This window comes from Stegostoma tigrinum, chromosome 42 (assembly GCF_030684315.1).
Source record: "Stegostoma tigrinum isolate sSteTig4 chromosome 42, sSteTig4.hap1, whole genome shotgun sequence".
Taxonomy (NCBI): Eukaryota; Metazoa; Chordata; class Chondrichthyes; order Orectolobiformes; family Stegostomatidae; genus Stegostoma; species Stegostoma tigrinum.
Genome location: NC_081395.1, coordinates 13,651,904 through 13,664,288, shown reverse-complemented (window position 1 = coordinate 13,664,288; position 12,385 = coordinate 13,651,904). Strand labels below are relative to the sequence as shown.

Here is a 12,385-nt window from a genome sequence, read left to right as displayed (position 1 = left end):
GCATGGAATGACATGTGTTTAACAAGTGGATCCAAAAGATTAAGATAATCCTCATCGAAAGGCTCCAGTGGTACACAGTTGGATTAGGGTATACAGTGCGGTGGGGGAGGGGGAGATTTTGAGGCTTGTTAAGTCCACATTGATACCCTTGGGCTGCAGGGTTCCCAAACGGAATATGAGTTGCTATTCTTGCAACCTTCGGGTGGCATCATTGTGGCACTGCAGGAGGCAGTGGACTTCAATGTGGAATTCACGGGCTTTGGGGTCTCCCCTTCCCCCATTGCATCCCGGGGCCGGCCTGGCTCGTCCCCGCCTCCCTGGCCTGTTCTTCCCCTCGCCCGTCCCTTCCTCCCACCTCGGGCCGCTCCTCCGTTTCCTGCCTGCCGCCTCGTCCCGCCTCCTTGGCCTGTCTGTCTTCCCCGGGCTGGCCTGTCCCCTCCCTGCTTCCCCGCCTGTGCTCTTCTCTCCGTCTTCGGTCCGCCTCCCCCTCTCTCCCTATTTGTTCCAGGACCCTCTCCCCGTCCCCCTCTCTGGTGGGGGGTCTGGGCCCGGGACGTCGGCTTTTGTGCTCCTGGGATGCTGCTTGGCCTGCTGTGTTCATCCGGTTTCACACTTTGTTATCTTGGATTCTCCAGCATCTGCAGTTCCCATTATCCTTGATATATGATGTCTGTACCAGTTGAAAAGAACCACTCAACTATCCTGATTCCATTTGCCAATACTTGACCCATAGTCTTATCTGCCTTGGCATTGCAATAATGCGTCTAAATATCAAGGGTAGGAAGGAATGTGGATTTGAAGTTACCATTAGAACAGCCATGACCTTATTGAGTGGTAGAGCAGATTCTAGAGGGCGAATGGCCCACTGTTGCCCCTTGTTTCTATGTCCCTTATTCCCCATGACTGTTGCTTTGAACCAATAAATTATTCCCACCAGTGATTTTTGATATTCCTGATCTCCTCCTATGCCAACTCCACATCCTGATATTTATTTTAGCCAAGACCGTTTCTTACCAATGCCCTAATGTTATCCTTTCCTGTTATGCCTACCCCTCTTCTTGTATTCATTGTCAGTCTTTACCCTTGATCACTTGTAGCCATTTCCCTGTAACAGCGATTGGATCAAAACCATTTACCTATATTTTGAACCATAGAAATTTACAGTGCAGGAGGAGGCCATTCAACCCATCCTGTATGTACTGGCTCTTGAAAGAGCTACACAGTCCTACTTTCCAGCCCTATCTCTGTAGCCACCTGACTTCATCCTTTTCGGGTATTTGTCCAGCTCTCTTTTGAAACCTCCTATGGAATCCACTTCCGCCACACTCCCAAGCAGCACATTCCAAAGCCTAGCAACTCTGAATAAAGAGGTTTCCCCTCATCTCATTCCTAGCTTCCTCGCTGACAGCCTTGAAATTGTGACGCTTAATTACTGACACATCAACCCATAGAATCAGAATATCCTTCTTTACCCTGTCAAAATTGTTCATAACTTTGAACATTTCAATAAGGGCACCTCTTAATCTTTGCTGCAAGGAGAATAAGCCCAATTTCTCCAATGTTTCAGTGTATTTAAATTCCCTTATTCTTGATATTATCGTTCTGTCACAGCCGGAGTAGAAACCCCCTTCTAATAATGAAACCCGAAACACCAAGAGAAGCTCGCCTTACCTCGCCTAATCGGTTTAACTCTTATGGAGAAGGGGAGGTTAAATGAAAGAAAATCCCTGATATTCATTTTATAAATAACAAGTAATTATTTATTTATTTAACCCTGACTGTGAACAAGTCAACAAAACTACTAACAAACAGAATAACTCTCCCTTAACTATTAACTATTCCCTAACTGAACTAAATTCTACAGGCATGCTGTTCCAATAAACAATAGTCCCACTTATATAAACCAAAGTAATAAGAAAATAAATTAAAACTTAATCTCGCAACATTTATATGCCTTTCTTCTGCTGTTCTCGTGTCATAAATGCCTTTCTTCTGCTGATCCAGCTGTCAGGGATGATTTCTCTTTGAAGTGTTCTTTGAAGAATCTTAGCTAGAAGTGCCGTGGTACCTTTTAGGGATTAATGGTGCTTTCTTAGAGAGCTTAGCAATTTCTTGTGACAGCTAAATGCTTTTTTCTCTGATGGCAGTTTGCTTTCACACCAATTTCAAAAGCCCTGTCCATATATACCTTGGATGACATGTCAATTTTCTTACAAGGGCACTGGTCCGAGGTTGTCAAAACCATCAGGTTTAAATTCAATTGACTTTCAGTCACTAAGTGCTTGTTCTAAATTCATTGGCTGATTCTAGCTAGTGACCAAAACATCGAAACAAGCCTAAGGTTACCAATCTTACAGCCAATTGATATATGTTTCAATTTCAGAACTGTCTGTACCCCTTCAGCTGCTTAGAGACATTTCTGTATACATTGCTAAGCTTAGAAAAGTACTATACTCTTCTCCCTTAATTTTGAAAGCAATTTCTAGCTTCCTGTCTTCCAATTCACAATTACTGTACACAAACTTCTTAACAATAAGATGTCCGTTTGCGCCATTAATTAATCTACCTTATTGTCAGTGCATCATGATGTCAGTTGAAAAGCCCTTAGTTTTATATTTTAACTACTGATCGCATGGCCTTCATTCACCAATGTTTTATTACTGTTAGTGTTTTGCCCTGTGCCATCCTTTTTGTTGATCCAAATAGTTTTACTGCTCTGTTGCCTCAAAATTTCTCTTTAGATTTCTAAATTTCCCTTAACCCACTCACTGTTTGTTTAAAATCTGCAGCATACATTAATGTACTGGTAATAAAAATCTAGATGAGGATAGTTGCATAATGCTAATGTTACTGGATTAGCAATTGAGGTGCCTAGGCTAAGGCTCTGGGGCATGGATTCAAATCTAACTACAAAAGCCAGTGACTTAAATTCAATTAGTAAAATCTGGAGAGCTGGTCTTAAGTGCAATGATCACAAAAATATTATCAATTCTTGTAAAACGTCATCTGGTTCACCAGTGTCCTTTATAGAAGAAAGCCTACGACCATTATCAGATCTGGCCTATGTGTGGCTTCACACCACAGCTACATGCTTGATTCTAAAGTGCCTTTGGAAATGGCCAAGCAAGCAGCAGTACAGGAGAATTTCAGGATGTGCAAAAAATCCTGGCCTTCCCAGTGAAACACATATCCCATCAAATAATTTTTAAAAAACTTTGTGCTATAACTCATGTATCATTGTATTTCACTGACAATCAAATACCATGCAGGTTCAGAAGCTTTTTATTTGGGGAAACATAAGAACAAGAAACTGGAGTAGGCCATTCAGCCTTTTGAGCCTAGTCCATTAATTGATAAGAGTGTGGCTGATCTGATTGTGGGCTCAACTGCATTTTGCTGTTTGCTTCCATTACCCTTGAACTCCCTTTTTGATCAAATTTTATCTAACTCAGCCTTGAATAAATTCTGTCACTCAATTCCACTGCTATCTGGAGTAGAGGAGTGCAAAGACTCACAACAACCCTCTGAGGGATTAAATTCCTCCTTACCTCCATCTTTGATGGTAACCCCCTAGTTCTGAAACAGTGCCCCTTGTTCTACATCCTGTGATAAAGAGAAACATCCTGTTAACATCTACCCTGCCAAGACCGACAGAATCTTGTATGTCTCAGTAAGATCACCAAACAGCAATCAGCATAGAGCTACCTACCAGCCCACCACCTTCAGCATAAGATATCCCCTTCATCCTGGGAATCAGCTAGTGAACCTTTATCTGAACGTGTATCCAATTCAAGTTTACCATCCTTAAACAGGGACTGTACATGGTAATCTAGATGTGGACTCATCAATGCTTTGTACCATTGTAACATGACTTCCCTACTTTTATAGATCATCTTTTAGCAATAAAGGTTAGCAGTTTTTTTTTGTTTCTAATCACTTGAGGTGTCTGCATGCTGACGCTTTCTGACTCATGTCACAGGACACCAAAGTGCCACGATACCCCAGCATTTTGTCTCCATTTAAATAACTGTTTGTATTTTGTGTCTTCCTGCCAAAATGGGCAAGCTCACGTTTTTCTGTTTTATGCTTAATCTGCCAAATCACTTAACCAATCTATAGATCTTTGTATACTCATTATATCCTCCTCCTCAACCAGTTTTTCAACATTCCTTTGTATCAGCAGCAAATTTGGCTACATCACAGTCATTCCCTTCATGCAGGTCATTAATATAGATCACAAACAGTGACAATAGTCCAGTGACTCAATACAGGAAAAATTTGCCACAGATACAAGCATAAGCATGTGCTTCATCTGCCTCATGTGTCTTTCACCACAGAAATTTGAGGGTGCATACATGAGGATCAATGGTCGGCACAACATCGTGAGCTAAAGGGCCTGTTCGGTGCTGTGCTGTTCTATGTTCTATGATTCGGAAGGGTGTAGAGGGATACAGGCCAAAAGCTGGAAAATTGGAATTGATTAATTTAGAACATTTGTTTGGCATGAACAAGTTGGACCGAAGGGTCTGTTTTCTTGCTGTACCTCTCTATGACTCTAATTGCGTCCCCTCATTCAAGTCTCTCCCACAAGGTGAAATATCCTCTCAGGTCAAACATTCTTGAGGATCTTTTGTCTCATTAAGAGCACACCCTCAAATTTCCAATCTCCCAAAGGATGCAGGGCCAGACTCTCCAGTTGTGCCTTGTAAGATAAGCCCCACATCCCAGGAATTAGTCACATGTGCCTTCTCTGAACTGATTCAAATGGAATAATCTCTTTTCTTAAATAAGGAGACCAAGACATGGTGGTCTGAAGAGCCTGTTCCTGCACTATACTGATGTGTTCTGTGCGGTATTTGAGATGTGATCTCATCAGTATCCTGCATCCCTGCTGCTGAACATACCTACTTTTATTACCAGGGGTGGTTTTAATGTAAATGACAACATTCCATTTGCCTTCCTGACAATATCCTGTACCTGTGCACTCACTTTTTGTGATTTATGCACCAGGACATTAGATTCCTCTGTCCTGCAGATTTCTGCCATTTCCCACCATTTGCTGCTTTGCTACTCTTCTGGCCTAAGTTGGCAAGTTCACATTTGCCAAACGATACTCCACCTGACATAACCCCCAACTAAACTTGTCCCACCTGTCTGCATTTGGCCCATATCCTTCCAAAAATTCATTCATGTACTTGTTTAAATGCCTTTTAAACATTGTAACTGTACCCACATCCACGACTTCTGCTGGAATTTTATTCTACACTCTTTGTGTAAAATAAAAAAGTTTCACCTCATGTCCTTTTCAAATCTTTCTCCTCTCATCTTAAAATTATGCCCCCTAGTCTTGAAATCCCCTGCCATAGGGAAGATACACCTTATCTATACTCCTTATGGAACAAGCATAGAATCCCTACAGATAGAATCAGGCCATTTGATGCAACAAGTCCATGTAGACCTTCTGAAGACCATCCCACAGAGATCCATTCCCTAACCCTACATTTCTTATTGCTAACACACCCAACCTACACATCTTTACACAATGGACAATTTAGCATGGCCAGTCCTCTGAACTTGCACGTCTTTGGACTGTAGGAGGAAACCGGAGCACCCGGAGGAAACCCACACAAACACAGGGAGAACATGCAGACTCCACACAGACAGTCGCCTGAGGCTGTAATCGAACCCAGGTCCCTGGTGCTGCGAGGCAGCAGTACTAACCGTTGAGCAACTGTGTTGTCCCAAACCATTTCATGACTTTAAAACCCTCTGTAGATATTGGTGTGTTTGCTGACCTGGGAGGTTTGGTAGCAGACATTTTGTCCCCTTATGAGGTGACATCCTCAGTGAAATAATGATCAGTATATCGGGTCTAATTCAATTTGTTTGTTGATGGACTTCGCGAATGAATACCGAGCCTCCAAGAATTCCCTGGCCGTCCTCTGTTTGGCTTGTCCTATGATGGTAGTGTTGTCCCAGTTAAAAGTGTGGTTTTTCTCGTCCGTGTGTATTGAAACCGAGGACATCTGATGGTGTTGTTTAGTTGCTAGCTGGTGGTCATGGATGTGGGTTGCTAGTTGTCTGTCTTATTGTCCCACGTAGTGTTTAGTGCAGTCGCCGCATGTTATCTTGAAAACCACATTCATCCTGTCCACAGTATCTATTGGGTCTTTAAACCTGGTCAGTTGCTGTCTTAGTGTTGCTGCTGGTTTGTGTGCTGTCATGACTCCCCACAGTCTGAGTAGTCTGGCTGTAAGTTCTGAGGTTTATTCTATATATGGTATTGTGGCTATTGTTTCGAGTTTTAGTGTGTCCTGGTTGTGTTAGTAGCCTCCATAAGGTCACCCCTCAACCTCCTAGAAAGAAGTCCCAGCCTATCCAGCCTCTCCCTATAACTCAAACCTTTCATTCCTTGTAACATTCTGGCAAATCTTTTCTGAACCCTCTCCAACTTGATAACATCCGTTCCATAAAAGGGTGACCAGAACTGGACTTAGTACTCCAGAAGAGGCCTCTCCAACATTCTGTACAAACTCAACAAAATGTCCAAACTTCTGTACAGAAAGGTCTGAGGAATTAAGGCAAGCCTTTTTAATTATCTTGTCTACATGTGACACAAACATCAAAGAATTACGCCCCTGAACCTCTAGGTCTCTCTGTTCTGCAGCACCATTCAAGGCCCTAATTTTAATTGTCCCTTTGATGAGAGAATTTCTTGAAGTGCGTGTGGTGTGTCTCTCACCTGACACTTATCAGACCAAAGCTGGGGTGTTTTCTGAATCTGAGCATTGGCAGCTTCCTAATTTGAGCATTTGCTCAAACACTGTACAATCGGTAGTGGAAATTCCCTCTCCCGAGATTATGACACAGCTGAAAAGTCGAGCCAAAGACACTTCCTCTCATTCCGGTCCTCGATTTTTCAACTACGTCCTCTCATCTTGGGTATGACTCCTGTCCCCGTAATCTCCATTGATGTCAGGTTCACGAGAGCTCCTTGGTGCCGGTCCCCCCTACCCACTCAGTCTAACAGTGCTTTGGTGCCAAATGTAGCCTGTCCTTCCTCCTGGAGTGTCTCAGCTCTCTTACCCAGTTTTGAACCAAGGCTGTGGTGACCAAGTTTTGAGAAGATTTGTAGCTCAGGTTGAGGTTCTGGATGTGAGTTTGCTCACTGAGCTGGAAGGTTCGTTTTCAGACGTTTCATCACCATTCTAGGTAACATCATCAGTGAGCCTCCGGTGAAGCCAGCGCTTCACCGGAGGCTCACTGATGATGTTACGAAACGTTTGAAAACGAACCTTCCAACTCAGCGAGCAAACTCACATCCAGAGCTGTGGTGAGCTCTGGCACTGAGTGGCCCCGGCAGAACCCAAACCAGCTATCCATGAGCAGCTCATTGAGCTAGAACCAACTGGCTCCGTTATCTCTGAGCTGGTGACTGAGAGCAGGCCGAAGGGCTGATTAACCAGGTTAGATTGGTCCTGCATTTTTTTGTTATTTGTACAGGGAATGCCTGGGCATTTTTTGGTTAGATGCCAGGGGGTCACTTGGCTGGTTGGCAAGTTCAACAGAGCGGGTTTGATTCCTGCTCAACTCAGTGAAGGTCCCGTCTTCTCAATCTCTCCCCTTGCCTGAGGCCTGGTGACCCTCAGGTTAAACTACCACCACCAGTTGTTTCTCTCACTCCCTCATGAGATACCTTATACGTTTACTTAGTTTGGCCTCCAGGCATGGCCATCAAATATTGGCCACATTGTCCAAATTGTACAGAAATAATGAATGAGGTTTAAAGAAAAAAAATGCGGTTCTTTTCTGCAGGGTGAAAATGTGAAATGCTAGCAGGTTTAACGAGAGAACGGGTAGAATTTAAGGGATGTGTGCAAAGAGCATATTTTAACACAGAGACCATCTGGCACATGCTGCCAGGGGAGGTGGTAGAAGAAGATACAGTGGCAATGTTTAAGGGGCGTTCACACAGGCACATGAACAGGCAGGGATAGAGGTATACAAACCATGGATTGGCAGATGGGATTAGTTTAGCATTTAGCATTGTGATCAGCATAGACATGGTGAGCCAAAAGGCCTATTCCTGTGCCATACCGTTTTACATTCTGTGATACTGGACTTGGATAGTTATTAGGAGAGGTTGAACAGAACAGGACTCTGAACTAAAGAGAAGACTGAAATATAGCCAATCTGATCAAAAGACTGTCAGAGAATTAAAGGGGTTCAACAGAGTATGTTGGAACCCAAGACAAGGGGCCATCAATCAAAAACATTCACTGTTAGATCGAATTGAGAATCCAGGAGAAACAACTTTACCCAGAGAGCGGTAAGAATATGGAACTTGCACCCTTAGGGAGGGTTGAGGGGAATCATACAGAGACATTTCAAAAGAAAGGGAGGGAGAAAGGAATCGAGGAATATGGGTGAAATGGGAGAGAGGTGGGGAAACTGGAGTAAATTTATGCAGAGCATAAAATTATGGGGTAAACTGGATGTTGGACTTAAATGGTCCATGTCTGTGCAGTTAATTCAATACAGAACTGTTGAGCAGTGATCTCCATGAGGACAATGGGGTACCTTTAAAATCTGCTCCTGCTGTTAGTTACTTAATTGCCTTCCTCTATTAATGGCTACATGGGACAGGCTGCTCAACTTTGACCAGATACGTTGGCAGCAAGATTCACTCTATCTTTCGCTGTGTTTTTTTTCTTTATTCTTTCCTCTGTGTGATGCTGTGGCTCCGCCAAGTCAGCATTTCCTTTTTGGGGTCCATCCCTCCAGGGGTGATGACTTGGAAAATAATAACTTGGGGAGAGTGTTTGGAGTGGGTAGGGGGAAAACCTGGAGTCTTTTTCAGGGATGTTGAGGGAAGTCTTCAGTTGTTGAGTTGGGGACAGTGGTTAGGAGAAGCTGGAGGACGGGGGAGAGGTTGTTAGCAAGATGATGAAAAAGCAAAATTAGTCTAATGGAAAGAATAAAGACCAACGATTCATGAGCTATTTTGCAGCAGCAGTAGTGCTGTCCATTGGGTCACATCCACTGACAAAATAAAAGCGAGAGTTTAAAGGGGCTGTCAGGAATCAAGTTGTAGAGGACCCTTACAACCCAAAATTCTGTTCCACTATGTCATGGGAGGGGCCACGGCCAGCAGTTTTGGACACCGGTTGTTCAAAGCAGCATTGATCATCCAGCCCAGTGCTGGCAGAGGAGCAAGTGTACAAGCTGGACCAAGACGTTACGGAAGAGCAGGAGAAGGCCATTCAGCCCCTTTCATCTGCACTTGTACTGGACTTAGAGAATGCAAAAGTATTGCGGCGGTGATTCCTCCTCCTGGGACACTCTGGCTGTTGCAAGCTGAAACTCACCAATGACTGTGATTCCAGCAAGTCGTAGTTTTCAACACACTATTATTATGCAAAAGAGTTTTTAGTTTAACAGGTGCCAGATGTGTGATTATTTTATACTGTTTTTGCATTCGGTGCCTGACAACTACACACACAATTTCCCCCATTATAAATGGCTGCGTGTACATCTATATTGGGGACAACAAGCAAAACATGGCTGGAAAGGGAATCATGTTGTTGAAGTTCGGCATCTTGCAGAAAGAATGCCAAATTTCAATCTCTCATGACAGTTTGTACCACGGGAGAGAAGGGTGCTGATTGGTTGGCAAGTCCAAGACATTGTTTTGGATTTCTCCATGTCAATCATAGGCTCCCCAAGCTCCTGTGGGATTCAAAAAATGGGAGAAGGTGTTCAAGTTTCATGTTGTAGTGGTCGCTGTGTATGCATATTTGTCACTTCTAGCAAGCATAAATGATCCATATTACGAGTCCCTCTGATTAACTTAACTAACATCAATCAGCAGCCCCTTCTTCTGCAGGAAAAAATTGTTGTGATCATTTTGAAATGCTTTGCATTTTGTCCTGCAGAGAACAAGATGCAAAGTCTCGGCAACCTGTCTCTCTTTTCAATGATAGAAGCAAAATGTTTAGATGCTGGACATCTGGGCAAAAAAAGAAGTGTGAACTCTCTTTCTCCCTTCATAATTTCTGCCAGATTGGCTGGGGACTGGCAGCATTTTCTGTTTCCATAATGAGTGGTGACTTGCGTCAACTTGTCATGCTGTAGTTACTTGATACATCCAAGAGAGGTTCTGTAGCACTGCTAGTGGCAAAATGGTATTCAGTACAAGTTAGGCTTCATTTGTAAAGTTGCATTTGGGAAACTGTAATTGCAATCTATCAACTAAGTATTATAATCATATTATGCAATGTCTAAATATATGATTTTCAAATGAGGACTGAGTTACATCTAATCACAATCCCCCACTGTTCCCATACCCAAACAAGTTCCCACAACTCTCCTTCATGCTTCACACGGTGGAATCTAGGATAAAAGGTGCATTCAGAAAAAGATAAATTAACCTTCAGTAACTCATCCTTTGGGCCCTCAACATTATATCCTGCCTCTCGCCACTGGCTCAGCTTCTCTGAGTGAACCTTGCTGTTTTCTGTCTTGGCACCTGGTTTGACTCCAGAGTTCAGTTGTAACCACACCCCGCATGGGGACAAGTGTTAGCAATTGGGAGGAAGTTAGTCAGGTGGTTGTTTTTGACAAGCGCGAATCTAATGGAGCGAAGGACCTTTCTCTTACACTCGCGATCTCTCTGGCTCTCAAACACACTCACTATTTCAAACCCGACTTTATCGCTGGCACCTCCTTGTCAGTCTAAACTACCCCTCACTCTCAGTCATCACTACACCCCACTCTCACCCATCACCACTCCTTCACCAATCTAAACTACCCTTCCACTTATCTGTTGCCACCCCCTCACCCACTGCTGCCTCCTCATTGGTCTAAGCTACACTCACCCATCTCTCCTCCACCCAGTCTAAACTCCCCTGCCCCACCCATTGTCATCTCCTCACCCAGTCTAAACTACCCTCACTCTCACAGTGCCACCCCCTCTCCCAGTCTAAATTCTCCTGCCCCACCCATCACCACCTCCTCACCAGTCTAAACCACCCCAACTCACCCATTATCCACTCACCAGCCTAAACTACCCCCACTCACCCATTGCCATGCCCTCACCAATCTATGTTCTGGCATGCAAATGCATCCTCCTCCTGGAGGTTTCCTGCACTCCCATCTCCAACCACGGCACCAAGTAAAATAATATTTGTCCCTTGATTTCTAACAAATTTGGAATAATTGTTCGAAAGTGTTTTCAAGGAAGTTAGGAAAAACAGCAAAAAAACACACACGCGCGCGCACACACACACAGGGTCAGTCAGAGGTGCTGCTTAGTTCATTATCTTTCAGGCCCTTAAGATTAGATTTTTTTGATTAGATTCCCTACAGTGTGGAAACAGCTCCTTCAGCCCAACAAGTCCACACTGCCCCTTGAAGCATCCCGCCCAGACCCATCCCCGTGTAACCCACACACTCCTGAACACTACGGGCAATTTAGCATGGCCAATCCACCTAGCCTGCACATCTTTGAACTGTGGGAGGAAGCCAGAGCACCCGGAGGAAACCCACGCAGAGACGGGGAGAATGTGCAAACTCCACACAGACAGTTACCTGAGGCTGGAATTGAACCTGGGTCCCTGGCGCTGTGAGGCTGCAGTGCTAACCACTGAGCCACCGTGGTCACAAGAAACTCATTCAGCCCCTCACACTTGTGGTACTGTATTTGCCTCGTCCCCAAATCCCTGGATATTTGCCCATTCCCCATATGCTACAAAATTTGCACCCCATCTTTGTGAAGGAGATGCAACAAGTATAGAATCCCTACAGTGTGGCAGCAGGCCATTCAGCCCATTGAGTCCTTACCAGCCCTACCCAGACTCAATCCCACCCCACCCCTGTAACTTTAAATTTCCCATGGCTAATCCACCAAGCTTGCACATCTCTGGATACCGTGGATAATTTGGCATGGCCAGTTCAATTTGGACTGTGGGAGCAGTCAAGAGATTGACAACACATTGCTGTGGGTCTGGAGTCACGTGTAGGCCAGATCAGCGGAGGATAGTAGCTTTCCCTCCCTGGACAGCATTAAAGAACCACGTGAGCCCTCACAACAAGTGTCATCACTTTCGTTTTTAAAATCAACCTAATTTATAGAGTCATAAAGTTGTGCAGCATGGAAATAGACCCTTTCATCCAAGCCATCTGTGATGACCAGATATCCTAAATTAATCAAATCCCATTTGCCACCATCTGGCCCATATCCCGCTACACCTTATTCTTGTACACATCTGGACACCTTTAAATTGATGTAATTGTACCAGCCTTCACACTTCCTCTGGCAGCTCATTCCATACACACACCATCCTCTGCGAGAAAAGGTTGCCCCTCAGGTCCCTTTTAAATCTTT

General features: G+C 44.1%; 1 protein-coding gene across 3 annotated transcripts in view; it reads left to right on the top strand.

Moving 5' to 3' along the window:
- The window catches only part of LOC125449241 (pyruvate carboxylase, mitochondrial-like), a 765,853-nt gene that overhangs the window by 19,023 nt on the left and 734,445 nt on the right, over nt 1-12,385 (top strand). The gene's annotated exons all lie outside the window — the stretch shown is intronic.